The 21,013-nt window shown below is 42.9% G+C and overlaps 1 protein-coding gene across 5 annotated transcripts in view; it reads left to right on the top strand.

The window, feature by feature from the left end:
* Nucleotides 1-21,013, top strand: part of RPTOR (regulatory associated protein of MTOR complex 1) — a 434,461-nt gene that overhangs the window by 191,574 nt on the left and 221,874 nt on the right. The gene's annotated exons all lie outside the window — the stretch shown is intronic.

Raw genomic sequence — 21,013 nt, 5'->3', positions numbered from 1 at the left:
AGAAACACTTCTGTGCATGGAGCAGCCAGGCTTGCTACATGAGATATGTAGTAGGCCTTCTGTGAAATCTGCAGCCCTGAAGTCCTAAACAGTGAGTTGCCAGTCTTCTGGTAGCAGACATCAGACAATGCAGTGTAAGTCTCTGTGGTCACAGTCTTCAAAATAATTGCTATGCAGTAGTTTTGAGGGTCAGAGGGATGGGGACAGGGACAGCTAGCCTTGAGATTGCAGTGTTAATGGTGCTGAGATCTGGGTGGTGCTAAAGAGCATAACGTAACCCTCATTAAACCGTTTCTGCCCAATGTTGCATATATGATACAGGAATGAAATATGTACATCTGTGGGCTGGGGAGAAATGGGTTAAATTTGCTTAGAAATTAACTGATGTAAAACATGTGCTGTTCTTCCCCTCAGTAACAATTGCTCTGTCACTTTTTAGATTGTGAGTCCCTTTGGGATAGAGAGTATTCTCATTCTTTTGCAATGTAATTCACACTGAGAACTGTAAAAATAAATATCGTGTTATACTTGTGCTCTTACCATTCCAAGAAGTTGTGTTTGAGGCTATTGATTTGGCACAGAAACTATTAAGGCTGTGTAAAAATGTCAGTACATGGGGGTTCTTTCATAATTCACCTGTTGTTTCCCTTTTCCCTTCCTGGACATTCTTAATATGCTGATGCCACTGTAATCTTACTGTAACTGGTCCTGGATTCAAATTCTAGTTCTGAGGGAAAGCCCTATCTTCAGCCCCTGTTACCCATAAGTAAAATGGGAATCATGATAGACATTGATAATAGGCTGGTAAAAATTATAATGCAATTAACATGCAAAAATGGTGTTAGGCTCATAATGATATACCAGATTGCTAAGTAAGTGGCTTCTTTATCCTAAACCTATCCAGCAGGAGATAGTTATGTAGTGGATTGATGGCTTGCTACCAGCAAATGCCTGTTCCATGTTTACCAAGATGTTTAGATACCATCTAGTGTGGCCTTTTCAGCCACACTAGATGCTGTTCCAGAACCACCATTCAGAGCGTGATACCATAGTCTTTTGAGACTGAAGGTTGCCAACATGTTAGATACCAACACTCCCCTGGGTTTGTTGCTCAGTCTCAGTCTCTTTTTATAATTGAAAAACTGTTCGTAGACTCTATCCTAGAGGCAAAAAAGCTAGGCAACGCTAAAGGAAAGGTATATGTTTATAAGGAAGTCATGTACTCTAAAGAGAAAAATGCAATTCTACAGAGACCTTTTAAATTATATTTTTGCTTACTGAACAATTTGAGGAGCCCTTTGTCTGAAGAAGAAAGATAGTGAATGGTTACACTTCTGCCAAACTCAAACAAGGTGGATAAAGACATCAGAATTTTGTTCCATCCAAACTTACTTCATTATTTTGAGAGTTGTAGTGAATCAAATTCAGTGGAGCAAAATGTGCCTTGTTCTTGTTTGGGATCAGCATTCAGTGGCTTCAGCTGAAAAGTAGAAGCATGAATCAAAATAAAAATGCTTATTACAATATAAATGAAACTGGCATAACTGTTTTTTTTCTAGGGATGAATACTTCTGAGCTACCAGTTTAGTCTTGAGGAATCAATTTACGCTGCTTATAAATTCATGTGGTGTAACTTCAAGACAAAATGACATGTAACTTTGAAGTCTAGAGAGCAGGGTTCTTTTTGCCAAGCTTGTTCAGTGAAATTTCACCCAGAGTGAAATTCCAGGCATCTTGAAACAACGGTAAGAGAAATTGTGGTCTACGTTCACAAGTTGAACCCCTTGCCTTGATGGCATATCCAGCCTTGAATAGGGCTTCAGACTAAGGGCACAATCCAGACTTGTCCTTGGACCGGCACAAGTCCTCAAGAGTCGACTGGGCTTGCATGCGAATGTGCAGTGGCCCGTGGAGGCTGAATCCAGTCTCCATGCCAACATAGGGAGTGAGCCTTGCATTGGCCGAGCTCGGCCGATGCAAGGCTCTGGGGAGCAGGCAGGAGGGAGGCGTTCCAGAGTGGGGGCAGGAGGTGGGGCTGGGATCCAGCTGTTATGCCGGATCCTAGTCCCCATACCTGGAGTGCAGAGTGGTTTCAAGCCGCTCTGCTCTCCTCGAACTTGTGCCACCTTCTGAGGTGTCGCAAGTCCGAGGAAACCAATAGGGGCTGCAGTGTTTTCCCTTACCTTCGGCTGAGCCAGTTTGGAGCCCTATCTTGTGCTGGGTACAAGCCTCCTGGGTTGCCTGTGCCAGCACAAGATAGGATTGTACTGCACATCTCTGAAGACAGAGAAGAAGCCAGGCAGACAGGACCACATAATGAGAAAGTGGTGTATCTACAGCTTCAGTCTCCTTTCCCTCAGAGCATTCCTGGGCTGAAGGCAGATGCAGAAGGGCAAAAATAAGAAAACAGCAGAATTGGCTTAAGGTTGTCTTTTTCCTCATCCTTGCTTCAGGTGCTGGAGGTTGTAGCAGAAACAGGGGTATAGTGCCTGGATTTACTTCAAGGCCACTTTGAGCAGGGACTTGGTCATCCATCTCCATTTGAATTCACCTGCTGGTATTGGTTGCCACCTATGGAGGACTTGTTAATTTAAGGCTGCAATCCTAACCACACTTTCCCAAGAGTAAGCCCCATTGAACAAAATAGGACTTACTTCTGAGTAGACCTGGTTAAGATTGTGCCCTGAGTTCCAGAAGAACTGTGAGGGAAGAAAATTTGGGAATTTTAAAAGTAAGAAGGTTAAAGCAGGCTCAACACATGACAGGAAGGCAGTACAAGTCCTTAAGAGGCAAAGTAATGTTATTGCAGGATTAGGGGAGAAAGGGGAGCTTAACAAAGGCAATCTGAATTAATAAGAGAAAGCAATAACAGGCAAGGAGGAAGTTAGATGAGTCTAGGTAGACTAGTATACACCCATTCAGGTAGTGAATCTGTCTGATGCAGCAAAGCTGCTCCACCCTCTTGATTCAGCATTGTTCAATTCAGGCTGTAACTATATATTACAAGAAATGTGCTTCTGCCACCAAAAGCTACAGCTCGCTGCCTTTTCCTACTTTCTCCACCTGGTTGTAAAGTGCATAATGTGGCAGCTCTGGGCCATGAGTTTTTCTGCTCCCTCAAGTGGAAGCCAATGAAGTGGAGTAGTGACTGAAAAGCCACAGCATGGTGAGAGCCTGTCACGCCTTCTGTACTGCAGGAAGTTTCTGGGGGAGAGAGGATGTATAGGAGACATAGGATTACTGTTTTCAGCATCAGCTGCACATCCCTGTAATGCCTGTCTCTGGCCTCATTCTCTTAGTAAATTTGATAATTTGGTATTGCTGAGAACTCAGCAAAACAGAACCCAAACCCTCACTTATTGCATATGGGGGAGAAGTTGCAGGTATGGGTTCTTCAGGGCAAGTTGTAGTTATGACCCTTCAGAAAAGCATCTGCTTAGTTGCAGTGTATGGGTTTGTGTATGTACACAAACAAACATGAGCTGAAGCTATTTGCAGTTTAGACCTCCTGGGAGCTTTAAAGATGTTTGAGTTATAGATGTAATTCAGAAGAATAAATTTCAGGTAAAACTAAATTACTGCTTCCCCCTTCTCTATTGGCTAGTGTGGGAAGAAAAATTTTGACTTACTGTACCTTAAAGTCATTTTGCACCAGGACTCCATATTATTTCTATGGCTTGTTGAGAAATAGAACCTACCAATCAACTGAAATGTAGTTTTTCTCCCATTTCTGGCTTGTATCGGTCTTCTGGGCATTCAAGTCATAATTGTTCAATGCAACTTTCAGTATATCTTGTCTGTTTAGGAAACCTGCAAATGTGAAGTGCTCATTGTTCATAGAGATAACGACAGTTTGCCTTTGCAGAAACCAATAGTATGACCAAAGTGTAGGGGTGTAGAAGGAGGTATATGTTATGAAAGTTGTGTAGATTGTTCCTTTAAAGCCATTTCAGTCACTTGTTCTGAGAGTGTCTCTCTATTTTCCCCTCAGTATTTGATGGTGCCCAGTTTGCTTCCTGAGAAGAGTTCTTTGCTCCTTCATCGAAAAATCAAAAGACCTGTATGTTCCAATTCATACTATAGGGTGGAGCAGTGGGCACCAAATCTCAGCCCATGGGTTGGATCCATGCACGAAAAACGTCTTTCACGCACAGTGCAGCGCTTACCGCTCTGTGCTGCAGCAGCTTATCTTTCTTACCAACCACCCCAGAAACTTACAGTGGGCAGCTGCTTCTGCTGCTCATCACCCCAGCAGGCTATGCACCTGGGTTTCTGGGTGGAAACGGCTGCCTAGTGCAAATTTCTGCAGTGATCAGCAGGAAAGAGAAGTCACTGTGACGTGAAACAGTAAGTGCCTTGCTGTTGTGGGGAAGACATTTTATGAGCAGTCTCATGATTTGGAGACTGCTGGGGTGGAGGAATATATCTCGGAGGCCAAACTAATGCTTCCAGTAATCTTCTGGAAAAACTAAAGTTTGGGGGAAATGTTGGTGTGTTGTACTTGACTAATCACACTGTATTTTAGTTAAGATCCAAGTAATAGTGATATGTCTAAATTTTTTTACCTCCATCTAATAGTCAGGGAGATTCCCCTGGTTTTGAGATTACTTGAGAAGAATTTGTTTATTTGAATGTGAGTTGATCAGCTGAATACAATTCTGTCTGTGCCTAAACATTGCACATTACTTTTGAACCTAAAACTAAAGGGGGTGTCCAAAGATTGCTGATGACAACTCGTTATCAGTATAAACTTGGCTTTGCAGCTGCACTATTTAACCAGTTCTGTCAGCATTTGGATGCAATAATATTAGGCCTGACCCTTTTCTCAAAGCTTGTTAGAAGCCTGTTGGAAAATTATAAAATGGCTACCAGCATAAATATATTTTGAGCAATAGCACAAAATCTGTACAGTATATTATGAAGCTGTGAAGTGACACATAGTACAGTATGTAAAATAAGCTTCTGAAGTATCATGTTACTAGGAAAATGGAACTTTAATTGGTAAGATGTTGGCATCAGCCATCTTGGCCACTATCTTAGAGTTTAAGTTCAAAGCTAAAATGTATTATTCAGGGGCAGACTAATTTGGATTTCATTAGGTCGTAAAGCATGAAAAACAAACACATTCTTCTGAAATAGATCCGAAACCAAGGAAATGTCGGAGGCCAGAACACTTGTTTCATCATTGCCAGGTTGTTTAGGTCAGGAAGTGGCTCCAATACTGTAATAATTTAGGAGGAGTATATCACCTGCCAGCTGTATCTGGCAAGGGCATCCCAAAATTGCAGCACAGTGCAGGATCAATGATGGGCAGTGATAAGGGCTTTGGAGGTTGTATCAACTGAAAGATTACATTTTGGATAGCTCAGTGCCCTCAACAACATTCTGGTATTGCATGAGGTAGTCTTCTGGAATATTTTGTTCTTTTTTGGCTGTTCTTTTCTTTGTTCCTTTTCTGACTGTTCTGTTGCACAACTCTAATGGTATCTATATAATTTCAGTTTGTTTTGACATCATTCAGTGAAGGAAGAGTGAGCAAATAATACATCTTTGTATATGAAAGTCTGACTCAGTAGAGTAAGGCAAATAAACCATGACAATATTAAACCCAGTTACCATATACATTGTTTCTAAGTATGCATTAAGTTACATGGGCATATTTCTGCAGCTCAAAGAATATATTTGAGACTTAGGTTGTAAGTAGGTTATGTGATATACTGAGCATCCCTAAAGACTACTTATTTGTCCAGATTTCCTAAATATGTTTAACTACCTTACTTAGTTTTTAGTATGTGTGCAAATTGGAAAGTGGGTTGCCATTTTAACCGGAGGAAGTTGTTGTTGGCAACCTTCAGTCTCGAAAGACTATGGTACCGCGCTCTGAAAGGAGGAAGTATAGGGAGGAAGTATAGGGAGGAATAAGCCATCAGTTTATTGAGGGTCCAATCCTATCCAACTTTCTAGCCCCAGTGCAGCTACAATGCAGCCCCAAGGTAAGGGAACAAATGTTAGTATACCTTGAGGAGGTCTTTGTGACTGCCTCCTCACCACAGGATGCAGTGCATGCCCCATTAGCACAGTTGCACCAGCACTGCAAAATCGGATAGGATTGGGCCCTTATGTATTAGGAGCCTCACCTTTGCTTTCTTATACAAGTTTTAAGCAACAAGAGGCATATGAGAGGTGGGTGGGCCCATGGGCAGGCGGGTGGTGAGTGAGAGGCAGGGCCACAACCCGGTCATTATGCCAGATCCTAGCCCCATTCCCAGGTGGCATGGAGCGTCTGCAGGCTGCTCCGTTCTGCTCAGATCCATTGGGGCCATTGAAACTCTTCCTGGAGTAAAGGGTATTTTTTCCCCTTGCCTTGGACTGAGCCTCAGCCAGCCCCAAATTTGTGCTGGATACAGTGCAGGTCCTGACTGCCTCTTTACAAGAGTAAGAAAAGCTGTTTTTAAACCACAATTGTAAAGGGACGCACTTCTTTATTTTTTTTAAACTGCTTTTATTTAACACATTTTACGATATCAGCAGGGAGTCCCAGCATCAAACCCTTGCGGATGTCAAGGCATGACCTTATTCCATTAGGAGCAATGAAGCGGCAAGAAACCTGGAAGTGGGTCTTTAAATCTATTTTTTCACTGTTTTTTTATCCACTGATTTTTTTTATCCACTAGGGGTTCTGAAACGGAACCCCAGTGGATAACAGGAACGATCTATATATGTCTCCCATTCTGTGCACACTCAACTAGGGAAAAACCCATGGAACAGAATGAAACTTACTTAAGTTTGTGCTGTCTTTCCTCAATATAAGTAAATTTGGTTATAGGACAGTTGGCCTTGTGTACTAGGCTGAAAATTTTTCAGCTAGCAATAAAAGAAACTTCTGCCTTTAAGTCTGAAGTTGTGAGGTCACAGAACTTAAATACTGAACTATAAAATGAATCTAAGATAATTAGAGTCGGTGAGACTGAAGTAATTTACACTCTCATCAGAACAGAAAGAGAGACAGTGAAGTTGATTAATCCGGTCCCTCCAAAGTCAAGATGGCATTAGGGCTAATCTACTTTGATTGTCTTTCCCCCCACTTCATTTACATATATAAAAATGTTTTTAGTATTTTTTATTTGTAAACTAACTTGGGTGCCCTTTGTTGGTATAGAAAGGCAGGATATAAATTAAATAAATTTCTATGTGCAGAAAAATTGTGGCCTTTATCATAGAATGCAAAGATACTTTGGAACTGTCAATATGGCTCTTCTGCTTTTTTATATTCAACCTACAGCCCAATCCTGAGCTGCCCGGGGCGCCCAGCCTCAGCGGCACCGAGAATGGCTGCTGCCGGATTCTGTGCGCCTCAGGCTACAGCAGGCAGTGCCTTGGGAGAAGGGGACTTTTGTCCCCTTCTCCTGGGTAAGGGAAGCAGCCCTGCAATGGGGCAACTCGCTTTACTGCCGACCAAAAGGTTGGCAGTAAAGTAAAGGTGTTGTACGGCGCTTTGATCCGGTGGAGCAGAGCCTCCCTCCCTCCCCACTCCCTCCCTCCAGCATGCCTCCCACCCGCCCCCTGTCTCCCTGTCAGGCCTCCCCTGTCCTTTGTCCGCCCTCCCCACGCCTCGCCCTCCCCGAAACGCCTCCTCGCCGAAACGCCTCCTCCCCGCCCCACTCCCCATCCCCACTTACTGTGCCGCAGCTCGGCGGTCCATGAGACCGCCAAGCAGCGGAGGCTGGGCACCTGCCCTGCACTAACTCAGCTCTAGCCCAGCACCGGCTGGCTCTGGGCTAACACAGGTGGTAGCCCGGCAGTGAGGCTTGCAGATGTGCCTTACGGCACGTTTGATATAGTGCGCGGTGGCACAAAGCCACGGTGCCAAGCCCAGGATTAGGCTCCTAGTCTATACCGTTTAAAAGGCCTTTTAAAAAAACACTTTTAACAAATCTTTTTACTTTTTTCTAATTTAAGTAATCAATAAATAAAACTGGAAAAGAAAAAAATGCTATGATTTTTAAAACATAACAACCTCAACAACAAAATCCTCTGCAATTAATGAGGAAAACTTGACATGGCTGCAGATTCTGTATTTGGGAAATACATGCCTCAGGTGTGAAATGACCTTGGCTCAGAGCACTCTTGACTGTTCCTTGTGTCCTGAATGTTCATGCACAATCCTATATGTGTTACTACTTGAGTAACAAGTTTCAGAGAATTGCAAACCTCTTTCCTTTGAGTCCTAGAAAATAAAAATATTGCAATTGGATATTCTCTGGTTTATAAAATTTGAGTAAGTATGCAGGGTCACTGTGGTGGTACTCAGCAGCAACATCTATCCTTAAGCATTTACTAAGGTTTTAAACCCATTGTTCTGAAGTTCCCTGAATGGAGAACTGCACACAATACAGAGAACCATCAGCAATCTTGGTCATGTACAAATACCCTCACCACAACTTCCTTTGCCTGTCCTGTATTATCCTCAGGCTAATTTTTCTTTCTTATGCTTTGTGAGGCTTTGATGCTTCCTTGCATTCCATAGACCAGAGGTTCTCAAACAGGGGGTGTTGAAACCTGAGAAGCCCTGCTTCTGGCCCCTTAAGGGGCGGTTGAAGGCAGCAATGAGTCCCCAGGATTGCACTGCTGCCAGGGTTGGGAGAGTTTTTTTTTTAACTTACCTGTAGCCAGTGCTGGAATCCTTGGAATTGGTGGTCCAAACTTGTTAAAAAAAGAAAAAAAAAAGGCTCCATGACAAAAACCAGAAGCACCTATTTTTAGACATTTGGAGGTGCAGGGAACTAAACAGAAGGCTCCTTGGACCCCGTAGCACTCTGGCGGGTGGTAAGTTAAAAAAAAACAAAACCCTTCCGTCCCTGGCAGCAGTGCAGTCCTGGGGATTGTGTCACTGCCTTAGCCCTTCCCGAGCACTCATTCACTTTGGGTCTCATACTCACGAAGAGTTTGAGAACCAAGGCCATAGATGAATTATCATTCATCCTGCCTTAAGTCCTTTATAAGCCCCATCTTCATCCTTGTATAGGTGCATATACCACCCACCCACAAGCTTTCTTTGACCAACTATTTGAGAATCAAACAATTGTGTAACTGTCGTATACAAAGGGGGGTTTGGGAGCTTAGGGTTCTTGGTTTTCGAACCCTAAAACCCTCAAGGCCCCTTGCCTAGTAGTACTGCCACCACCTTGTACGTGCCAGTGCCTCAGTCCAGGGACACTGAGACCCTCTAGCCTTAATACTATCCTTTGCAAGTGCTGAGCTCTTTTTAATTAAAGCCTCAGTCCTCAAGTTACTAGACCTCAATGGGTACTGGGTAGCTTGCTGAACGGCTAGGCAGGATTCTGAACCTTTGTCCCCAACAGACAGTGAAACAACTTAGTAAAAGTTATTTTAGTTTATTAAGTACATAAGGTTACACACTCTACAATAAGGCAGCAAATGCTAGAGACATAAACATCTAGGAAACATATCAGCAATAAAATAATAAAGCTAGCTGGCTATCTCTATTAATCCCTATCTCTCACCTGGGTCAGTTACTCTTGTAGATCTCTTGGCTCCAGGGCTACCTATGGGACCAGGTGCCCATGATGGACAATGGAGCTCACACGCATGCAGGATGTTGCACCCAAAAAACTCTGTTCAAGAAGGAAAACCCCACACACCCCCTGGGCACTCATTGTTATACTTCTTATGCTAATCGTACTGAGGTGACTTCATACTTATTAGACTGTCCAATCAGAACCCTTAAGGAACAGAACCTTCTCGAAGTTGGCCTGGTTGCTAACCCCTCATAATTCTTACCCTTCCCAACTGAAGATCCACAGCTGCACTCAATCACCCTTGATAAGGCGCCTCTCTGTCTGTTAAGGTGCTAAACATTCCAATTGGTTGTAATTCTTGTTATCTGTCCTTCCTGGCCAGCAAAGGAGAGAAACAAATCCTTTTGGTTATTTACTCACATTCCTGCAGCTGGGAACTGCTAGCAACTTCTCAGTTACACTGTCTTAGTTTGGTTCAGGCTTCTCATGCCAACCTAGGCCTAACGTACTTATTCATGACAGTAACTCAGACAGTTTGCTGCGGTTACTCTTGTTTCTTGGCTGATGCATTGTGATGTTCTAATATTCCTGAGCGCCTCGCTGCTGCACAACCATAAAAGGAGATATAGAAAATCTGTGTTTCAAAATTAGTAGCTCTGCTGTCTTTCTGAATGGTATTTGACAGAGGCCCATCTCTGGTTTCCTGGCTCAGATCTAGCAAAAGTATGATAGTTATGTTTCCACAAAATAAATTAATGTCTGAACTAGAATTCATTCTTCATTGGTGTGACTTAATGTGAAGGTGCATCTTTCATATGTATTTCATATGCCAGTGCACATAGCATAATGATATGTAAGGACTGGTTTTTTAGCATATATTACTTTGTTTAAAAAAATCTATTATGTGTAGCAGGGAACAACCTAAGTGGGGAGGGGAGATTGTGTTGCAGTTATAGACATTTGGTAGATTGAACATGGTTGCTTGCCAAACATAATTGTACCAGAAACATCTAACACATCCTGAAGGGTGATGAGAGCAGTTTACTTGCTTCCAAACTAGAAGATGCTACAAGAGCTATGCTGCAATCCTATGCATACTTATTTGGAGGTAAGTTCTGTTAGGGCAGGGGTGTCAGACTCATGTCATACAGAGGACCAAAAAGCATTCATGATGCCTGCTGAGGGCCGGAGGTGATGTCATTACACAGGAAGTGATGTCACTAAACAGGTCAAAACCAGAAATAGACACTCTGTTCTCATGTAGGAACTCATTAGCTGCTAATGACAGGAGAGAAAATACACAAATCTTGATCATATTTCAAGATATGGGAGAGCCCAATTATCATGTGGGCCACCATTTCAACAGTGTCACCTCAGCATTGCTCAGCAGCTGAGAGCCTGAGGGCCAGATAAAAAGCTTCCGAGAGTCGCATCCGGCCCCCAGGCCTTCTGTTTGACACCTCTGTATTAGGGAGTAGGAACTCAGTGAGACTTAATTCTCAGTTCAGTAAACATGCATAGGATTGTGCAGTTATTTGGGTAAGAGAGCATAATAAATCTTTCACCTCAAACTTTTGAATGTTTACCCAGAAGTAAGTCCCATTGACTTCAATGGGACCCACTCCCAGCTTAAGCATGTATAGGATTGTAGCTTTAAGGTGTCTTTGCCAGAGTATCCAGATAGCAGCTGTCCATGTTCCAACTTTGGCTACATTACTCTCTACCAAAAGTCCATTGGAAAAAAGTACTTTCCCTCTTTGATTCACTTAAAACGGGAAAATCAGAAAGCAGGTGTTCAAAGAACAGTGTAATTAAAAATGATTTATACCAATCATTTATATCCTGTCTTCACAAGTGCATAAAGTGTATTGCAAAAACATAATTAAAAAAAAATGAAAACAGCAGTCTAATACATCACCTTATACCAGCCATTTTTAACCATTGTGCCTTAGCACATAGATGTGCTGCGGATGGTCTGCAGGTGTGCCACCAGAATTTGAGGGAAGGTCATTTGTTAGTAGGGCCATTGGGAGATGTGACCCCCATTACTAGCAGTGCTCTGTGCCTTGTTAATTGTCAAAAAACTGATGGTGTGCCTTGACAATTTTAGTGCCTTCTCAGTGTGCCAAGAAATGAAAAAGGTTGAAAATGGCTGCCTCATACATTCAGCAGGACAAAAGCCTGCCAGAACGAAAAGATCTTCAATGTCAATGGAGCATCAGCATGGCAGAGACCATATGGACCTTCCTGGGTACCAAAACATGGATGCAACTACAGAGAAAACCTCCTCCGGCATTCCTACTAGCCACACTTCAGACTGTAGGGTCTCCCAGTTTACCTCGATAGACAGGAAGACATATTTACAAAGGGCACAATCCTATGCATGTCTACTCAGAAGTAAGTCCTATTGTGTTCAGTGGGGCTTACTCCAGGAAAGCATGGATAGGATTGCAGCCAAAGATACATAAGTGGCCATTCCTGGCCACAGCCATAACCTGAGCATCAGTGCAAACAGGGACCAGGAGCACCACCACACTGTGTATCTGATTGTTTAGGGTGAATAAGGCTCAGTTTGCCTCCCTATTCATGAATTAACAGTTCTATTAATCAGAGGCACCTCTCTCGTTTGAATTTAGGCTTTGTTTTTTGTCCACATCCAGTCTATTACTAATTTCAAAAATCAATTCAGAAGTGTACATCCTCCCTGAACCAAGATGAAGGGGGGTAGGGGTGGCGGAAAGGGAGAGTCAGGTGCCATTTTTCATACTTTTGACACCACGCTCAAATTTTCCTGATGATCTCATCCAATAATTGGACTGTTTTTGAGAGGAATAGGCAAGCTCTTTTGCTTCTCTTGGCTTTTGCACCTTTATAGGAAAGCACAACCTTCACTTTGAAAACCCTCATTTCACTTGTGTTACTTGACATATGTGGGCTGTTCTCTCAGTCACACTAAGTGATTCTGGGATGGAGATGCATTTTCTGCCCTGTTAATGCTACAGGATCTTAATAAGCAGGTTTTTCACAAGGGAGCCATTTTCTCCATGTACTGCTTGCTGAAAGGGCTGGAGGTCTGCTTAAATTTGCATCACTCTGAGATTTGTATATAAAGATCATTGCTTCTCACATGGCTGCATGACAAGCTCATTAATAATGTGGAAAATAGATTTCAATAGACTTTTCTGTACGTTTGGTGTTAAATCCTGAGTCACAGCTTTTAAATTTCATTTCTACTAAAAGTAGGTCACCAAGATACTGCAGTTCTAACAGAAGAATATTTTGCATACTTAACTGTGGATGTTAAGTTTCTAAATTCTCTTCTTAATTATGTGGAAATCAAACTGTGTTGTGTCTCTTACTGAAATGACATCACCCAACATGACCATTCTCATATCTTGCATCTGAAATGTCTTTGTCTGTTATGGGCTGTAAATTAAATCCCATCAGTTGCTACTTGTTACTTAGGAGGAGTCTCCTTTGCAACTCTCCTTGGAATGCTGGACAAACACTCTTTATTCCCAGCTTGACTGATTAGAAGGACATGCTTTAAGTAGGACTTCTTGCACCTATGTATTATCATGATCTTGGTTGCTTCTAGCTATCACAGTGGAAGATGGTAAAAGAGATAGTTAGCAATGTTATGTACATATGTATACAGGGGTCAAGGCTTTATACAGCTCTGGCCCAAATGCTAACCCACTTTCCAGCTCTAGCATAGCTGTGCCAATGGGACGTGTGCTGTTGGGGGACACTCACGGAGGCCTCCTCAAAGTAAGGGAATGTTTGTTTCCTTACTTAGGAGCTGCATTATGTCAGTACTAGAAAGTGGGTTTGGATTGCACCCTTTGTAATTAAATTCTCAGACATTACTGACCCAACTACTCAAGTATCTGTTAGTCACTTGTGACCAAAAATACTCTCCGTGCCTGTTCACCTTGTGACATTTCTTACTTGCCACAGATGAATATCTGTTTTCAGGATTTGCTTTGCTTTTGCTATAGCTTACGACCAGTGCTTTGAATTGTGCATGGAAAATAACGACTAGGGCTTTTGGCTGTTAACCACCACAGTGAGCAAGTTCATCACTAAGAAAAGGTCCTTGTATTCCAAAAACCACTTTCCAATATAACTTGGTGATATGAAGATGGCTAGATAGAGAGCTTGTCAGTGTCTTTTAAAAGGAACATGATCAACAGCCATCTGAATAATGTCATGTCAAGTTTTGCTTTTGTTCATTTGCCACAATTTTGGGCGTACTTAATACAGTGTGTAAAGAAGTACTTTAATTCAGCTTCACCCAATAAAAACATGATGAAACTGGGAAAAGGCACTGAAAGAAACTGAGCAGTATGTTTTTTTAATGATAGGTACGTACAGTAATAAGCTGCACTGCAGGCCGCATCCCTTGTGGAACAACTTCAGCAGGCTCTTGGATCTGCATCTTGTATAGATAGCACTGCGGCAAAAAGGTGTTTTTTTCCCTTTATACTTACTCACAAGTCCACCCCCTGATTATTATATGGGAACTTTAAAATGACAGGCTGAGAGGCACTTGTAGGATGTCTTCCTTTTTCTGGATTGTGTAAAATTGCAAGTATCTAATTTGAAAACATCCAAAATAACTGCCACCTCACACCTAATTGCTCCTAATGCCAGTACATTTGTTTTTGATTTGTTCACTTCTGGATTTTTTTCCTCTTTTTTTGCCTCCCTGCTTCAGAAAGTGAGAACTGGAACTTTTTTGACATAAAACATTTGCTCCTATGCTTTTATAAAACTTTTTTTTAACTAAAGAGTTTATGTAAGTAAAGAGAAATGCAAAGTCTTGTTTACTTCAGACAATATTTGAGATTAAGATGTATGCTTCAGCTTATGAATCAGCGGCTAGCAAAAGAGAATGCATGTATGACAAACGTACATTCCCCTTTTAAATGAGATGGCAAATTTTCAAAGGCAGATTTTATCTAAAGCAATTACACTGGAAAGAGCAGTTTGTGGATATAAACTGTACAGCCCTGTAATTCAAGGACAATACTTAAAATGAGGAAGAAAATTAGGGGAGAGAGAATTTAATAGAACTGAGCCAAATTTTCATTAATTTGAATTTTGTGACATTTGCATGTCTGTTGTAGGAGAAACTTTTTTGGAATAGTCATATAAATTGCATAAAAACTTGAAAGTATTTCTCTGCTTTTTGTTCAGATCTGAAGCAAATATCATGACTTGGTCAGAGCTCTGCAAAGACCCCCTAAGCTTGATGTTTAAGTCTACAAGGAGTGCAGTACCTAAGCTAGCCTGGAGTCTACATCTCAAAATAAGCTCTTGAACTGTGGGAACAAGAAAACTGCAGCTCCTAACCAAAACTGGTCACGTTGGTGCAGTTCTCCAACTCTCCTGAACCAAACCCTAGGCAGAGTCTCGTTATATACACTCTGTAAATCTTCCCCCAGCCTATGTGACTCGTAACTGCCCTAGTCTTGACTGTAGTCACATAGAACTGAAAGGAGGATTTGCAGAGATCAAGCTATTTTGCTCTTTAGGGCAATGGTTCTCAAATGTTTTAGCACTGGGAGCCATTTTTTAGAATGCCAATCTGTTGGATATGCCAGACCTGGATATGTCCAACTGTATGTGTAAAATGTTACCCCTTTGGATGGAATCAGACAGTTGGAAGAACGTGGAGTTTAGAAGCAAGGGAACAATGTGCTTCCTGGTATATGCAGTCTTTTTCGTATCACTTCAGAGAAAGGCTTGCACCAAGTCAGCTTAACTTTGAGTTGCCATTTTATTAAAGGGAAATCTGTTGGAATTCAAGCTAAAGGCAAATAGGATTGAGGTATTATAATGAAATTGTGAAGGTGTGCAGGAGAAAAGATTCTTCCCTCTTTGGTTATGCTTTTTGATGCAAAAGGATCACTAGTGCTGATGGCACACATTGTGTTCTCCAGTTCTGTTTAATATTCTTTGCAGCTCTGCAAGGACCCAGGATTAGCTGATTTCTTCTTTTACTGACATTATGGAAGGAGAGTCGGGATTTGGCTTGGTGCCGCCAGGCAAGTAGAGATTCAGAGCTCTGCAATAACATCAGTTTCTGATCCCTTTAATGACTGGTTTTGGAAGTGATACATGTGAGGACATTTTGCATGGTTTAGCAGTATAAAATGCACTTGAGTGGGCTATTTAACTCTGAAGCAGTGCTTCTCTCAGCATGATTCTGGAGCCCTGTTTTTTTAAAGAGGGTCAACTCTGCATAAGTTGTCACTTCTGATAAAAAGGGGAAGGAAGCTCATGTTGCAATTACATTTTGCCTCGCCTAATTTGGTGACATAGTAGGTTGTTTTGTCGCTTTTGTGGATTTACTGTATACTGTATAATGCAGTCAAGTTTTCTGATCTTCAGGATTGGTTTTTTGATCAAGTTTTTGGGTTTTCAATTTGCTTAGGTGACCCTTTTAGAATTTCAAGGGAGATTATCTAATTTGATTAACATCACAGTATATGGAAACCTCAGGATTTTACAGTGTCCCAAATTTCTTGTAAATTTAGCATGAACGAATGAAGATTACATGGTTGTATGGTTCATTTATCATTTATGTCATTAGCCATGGTGTTTTAACAGTAAAGATTCCATATGGCTAGCTGTATACTCTCAGAAGGTCACAGAAACGTTGTGGAGGAAAAGAGCACCAGCTATGGTAGTTGGGTTTTTTGCAATCCAAGATGTGAGTGAATTTAGGCCAGATGTAGATTGCCTTATTTTTGGAGAAAATGATTTGCCCTTCATATGGCTTTAAAAAAAAATAAAAAATCATAACAATCCTGTGAGGTGAGTTACGGCTCAATCTTATCTGGGCCTTGTGCTGATGGAACTCATGTTCCATTAGTGCAAGGATCATAAAACCACTATATTTTATGTGTGTTTCATTCCTCTCTGTGGGGTTTTGCCTGTTTACTCTGTGTAATTCTATGTGATCCTCATGGGTTTGGGCATTGTCACCCCTCCCTTTGCAGTGTTTCTGTTAAAGCTTACAGAAAAGCTGCTAGACAGGAGGAGGGCAGGAAATGTGAATTTGATTCAGAGCAGCTTGCAGCAGCACAACTAGTTCAGCTGAATCTAGGGGATAGGTTGGAGTGGTCAGGCAGCTGGCAGTCATCCAGTCAGAGGGACAGATGATGTCATTATAGCCAAAATCATGGGTCTCCAAACCCCAGCCTGGGGGCCAGATGTGGCCCGCGGCCAGCCTCATTCCGGCCCACGGCCAGCCTCTTGTCCCCTGAAAGCCTCTGGCCCATTTGGCCGAACATGAGTGTAACTGTGCTCTGGTTGCATCTGGAGGGTGTTCTAAGGGCCAGAGAGTTTGAAGGAATGAGCCCATTCATTCATTTATTCACTCATTTAAGTTCTATCTCTAATTTATTTATGTAAGCTTTATATTTAAACTTTTTTTTCGGCCCTCAACACCGTGCCAAATATTTGATGATGCCCTTTGGCCAAAATGTTTGGAGACCCCTGGCCAAAATGATAAAACTCCCAAGTGGAAGGAAATGGATGCTTCTTGTTCCAGTGACCAGAGAACTTCACTCAGTGAGCTCCCAGGAAGAAGGGGCTCCTCGCTGAATGAGAGTGTAAAAAGTTGGTGGTTCCATCACCCCAGTTAGATCAGATAAGGAACAATCATTAGTCAGATTGTTAGCATTTTATGTTGTTTGGTGGTTTGTCTTCTTTATGCCGTGCTATCACATTATAAGTAATGACCTGAGTTGCAATTCATGCATGAGATTCCACAGTGCTTCCGTGCCATTTGCTGGTGTTTAGTATTATTGCAGGTTAAATCGACTCCTTTTCTGCCCAATTCAATTCTCCTTACTCCTTTTTTCTTGTTCATTTGATTTTATCTCCTTTTTATTTTCTTAAGAACATCAGAACATCAGAACAGCCCCACTCTATCAGGCCATAGGCCCATCTAGTCCAGCTTCCTGTATCTCACAGCGGCCCCACCAAATGCCCCACCAAATGCCCCAGGGAGCACACCTGATAACAAGAGACCTGCATCCTGGTGCCCTCCCTTGCATCGGACATAGCCCATTTCTAAAATCAGGAAGTTGCACATACACATCATGGCTTGTAACCCGTAATGGATTTTTCCTCCAGAAACTTGTCCAACCCCCTTTTAAAGGCATCCAGGTTAGATGCCGTCACCACAAACTGTGGCAAGGAGTTCTACAGACCAACCACACACCAAGTAAAGAAATATTTTCTTTTGTCTGTCCTAACTCTCCCAACACTCAATTTTAGTAGATGTTCTAGTGTTATGTGAGAGTGTAAAGAGCATCTCTCTATCCACTTTATCCTTCCCCTGCTTAATTTTGTATGTTTCAATCATGTCCCCCCTCAAGCATCTCTTTTCTAGGCTGAAGAGGCCCTAACGCTGCAGCGTTTCCTCATAAGGAAGGTGCCCCAGCCCAGTAATCATCTTAGTTGCCCTCTTTTGCACCTTTTCCATTTCCACTATATCCTTTTTTGAGATGTGGCGACCAGAACTGGACACAATACTCCAGGTGTGACCTTACCATCGATTTGTACAACGGCATTATAATATTAGCCGTTTTGTTCTCCATACCTTTTCTAATGATCCCAAGCATAGAATTGGCCTTCTTTACTGCCGCCGCACATTGGGTCGACACTTTCATCGACCTGTCCACTATCACCCCAAGATCTCTCTTCTGATAGGTCACAGACAGCTCAGAACCCATTAGCCTATATGTGAAGATTTGATTTTTTGTACCAATGTGCATGACTTTACACTTACTGACATTGAAGCGCATCTGCCATTTTGTTGCCCATTCTGCCAGTCTGGAGAGATCCTTCTGGAGCTCCTTACAATCGCTTCTTATCTTCACCACTTGGAGAAGTTTGGTGTCGTCAGCAAACTTAGCCACCTCACTGCTCACCCCTGTCTCCAGGTCATTTATGAAGAGGTTGAAGAGCACCGGTTCCAGGACAAATTCTTGGGGCACACCGCTTTTCACTTCTCTCCATTGTGAAAGTTGCCCATTGACACCCACTCTCTGTTTCCTGGTCTTCAACCAGGTCTCAATCCAGGAGAGGACCTGCCCTCTAATTCCCTGACTGTGGAGTTTTTTCAGTAGCCTTTGGTGAGAGACAGTGTCAAACGCCTTCTGAAAGTCTAGATATATAATATCCACAGGTTCTCCCGCATCCACATGCCTGTTGACCTTTTCAAAGAATTCTAAAAGGTTTGTGAAGCAAGACTTACCCTTACAGAAGCCATGCTGATTCTCCCTCATTGTTCATCTATGTGTTTTGAGATTCTATCTTTGATGAGGCATTCCACCATCTTACCCGGTATAGATGTTAGGCTGACTGGCCTATAGTTTCCCGGGTCCCCCCTCTTTCCCTTTTTAAAGATGAGCGTGACATTTGCTATCCTCCAATCCTCTGGCACTGTGGCCATTTTGAGGGACAAGTTGCATATTTTAGTCAAGAGATCAGCAACTTCATTCTTCAATTCCTTAGTAACTCTAGGGTGGATGCCATCAGGGCCCGGTGACTTATTGATCTTTAATTTATCAGCGAGATCTGAAACATCTTCTCCTTTAACCTCTATCTGACTTAATTCCTTGGTCAGGAGGGGCCGTTCGGACAGCGGTATCTGCCAGAGGTCTTCTGCCGTGAGGACAGATGCAAAGAACTCATTCAATTTCTCTGCCATCTATAAGTCTCCTTTTATTTCCCCTTTCCCTCCCTCACCATCCAGAGGGCCAACCACTTATCTTGCGGGTTTCCTGCTTCTAACATATTTGAAGAAGCTTTTATTATTCCCCTTATTGCTGCTGGCCTTGTGTTCCTCTTGGCCTCCCGTATCACCTTCTTACATTTCTTTTGCCACAGTTTATGTTCCTTTTTATTCTCCTCATTAGGGCAAGACTTCCATTTACAGAAGGAAGCTTCCTTGCCCTTTACGGCCTCTCTAACTTGGCTGGCTAGCCATGCGGGCACCCTCCTGGACTTAGTCAAGCCCTTCTTCATTTGCAGTATACACTTCTGCTGGGCCTCTATTACTGTTGTTTTAAGCAGCCTCCATGCACTCTGGAGAGATTGGACTCTTTTTACTTCCCTTTCAGCCTCCTCATTTGAGGGAAGTCCACTCGTTGGAAGTCAAGGGTTTTTGTGAGAGATTTGCCCAGTATTCTTCCCCCAGCGTGCATGTTGAAACGGATCGCAGCATGATCACTGTTCCCCACGGCTCCATAACATTGACATCTCTAACCAGGTCCTGAGTACCGCACAATATTAAATCCAGAGTCACCTGTCCTCTGGTGGGCTCCATGACTAGCTGCTCTAAGGCACAGTCATTTAGCGTGTCAAGGAATCCGGTCTCCTTTTCGTGACCAGAACACAAATTGACCCAGTCAATATGAGGATAATTGAAGTCCCCCATGATTACAACCCTGTCCCTCCTTGTCATCTCCCTGATCTGTTTCCTCATTTCAAGGTCTGGTTTCTGGTCTGGAGGACGATAGTATGCCCCCAGTATTACATCACTCCTCAGGCCTGGTAATTTAACCCATAGAGATTCTATGGAGTCGGACCCACCTTCAATCTCTACTTTGCTGGATTCTATCCCTTCCTTAACATAAATGGCCACCCCACCTCCAACACACCCCTCCCTGTCCCTCCTGTAGAGTTTATAGCCTGGGATTGCGGTATCCCACTGATTCTCCACATTCCACCAGGTTTCCGTTATGCCCACTATGTCAATGTTTTCCCTTGTCACCAGGCATTGCAGTTCTCCCATCTTTGCTTGGAGACTTCGGGCTTTCGCATAAAAGCATTTGTACATGGAATGTCCCAGGATGGGCTGCTTATTAGCTCCTTTGTCCCTGAATGCTCTCATTGTGCCAAACCGTCTATCACATCCCATCATGCTACCATTCCCAATTTCTTCTCCTACTCTGCCTTTACCTTGTTGTTCTCTAACCTCCCCATCCTTGTTCAATAGGGATGAGGATCAGTTCCCCCAGGGATCAGTTTAAAAGCTGCTCTGCCACCTTTCTAATGTTAAGCGCCAGCAGTCTGGTTCCATTCTGGTTCAAATGAAGCCCGTCCCTCTTGTACAGGCCCCGCTTGTCTCAAAATTTTTCCCAGTGCCTAATGAATCTAAACCCCTCCTCCCTACCATCATCTCATCCACGCATTGAGACCGCTGATCTCCACCTGCCTAGCTGGCCCTGCGCATGGAACAGGTAGCACTTCAGAGAACGCTACCTTTGAGGTCCTGGCTTTCGGCTTCCTACCTGATGGCCTAAATTTGGCCTCCAGGACCTCTCGGCTACACTTGCCCACGTTGTTAGTGCCGACATGCACCACAGCCGCTACCTCCTCCCCAGCACTATCTACCAGCCTGTCTAGATGAGAAGTGATGTCCGCAAGCTTCACACCAGGCAGGCAAG

Source organism: Tiliqua scincoides, chromosome 2 (assembly GCF_035046505.1).
Source record: "Tiliqua scincoides isolate rTilSci1 chromosome 2, rTilSci1.hap2, whole genome shotgun sequence".
Taxonomy (NCBI): domain Eukaryota; kingdom Metazoa; phylum Chordata; class Lepidosauria; order Squamata; family Scincidae; genus Tiliqua; species Tiliqua scincoides.
Note: the sequence above shows the minus strand (reverse complement) of the source record. Positions and strands in the feature narration are given on the sequence as shown.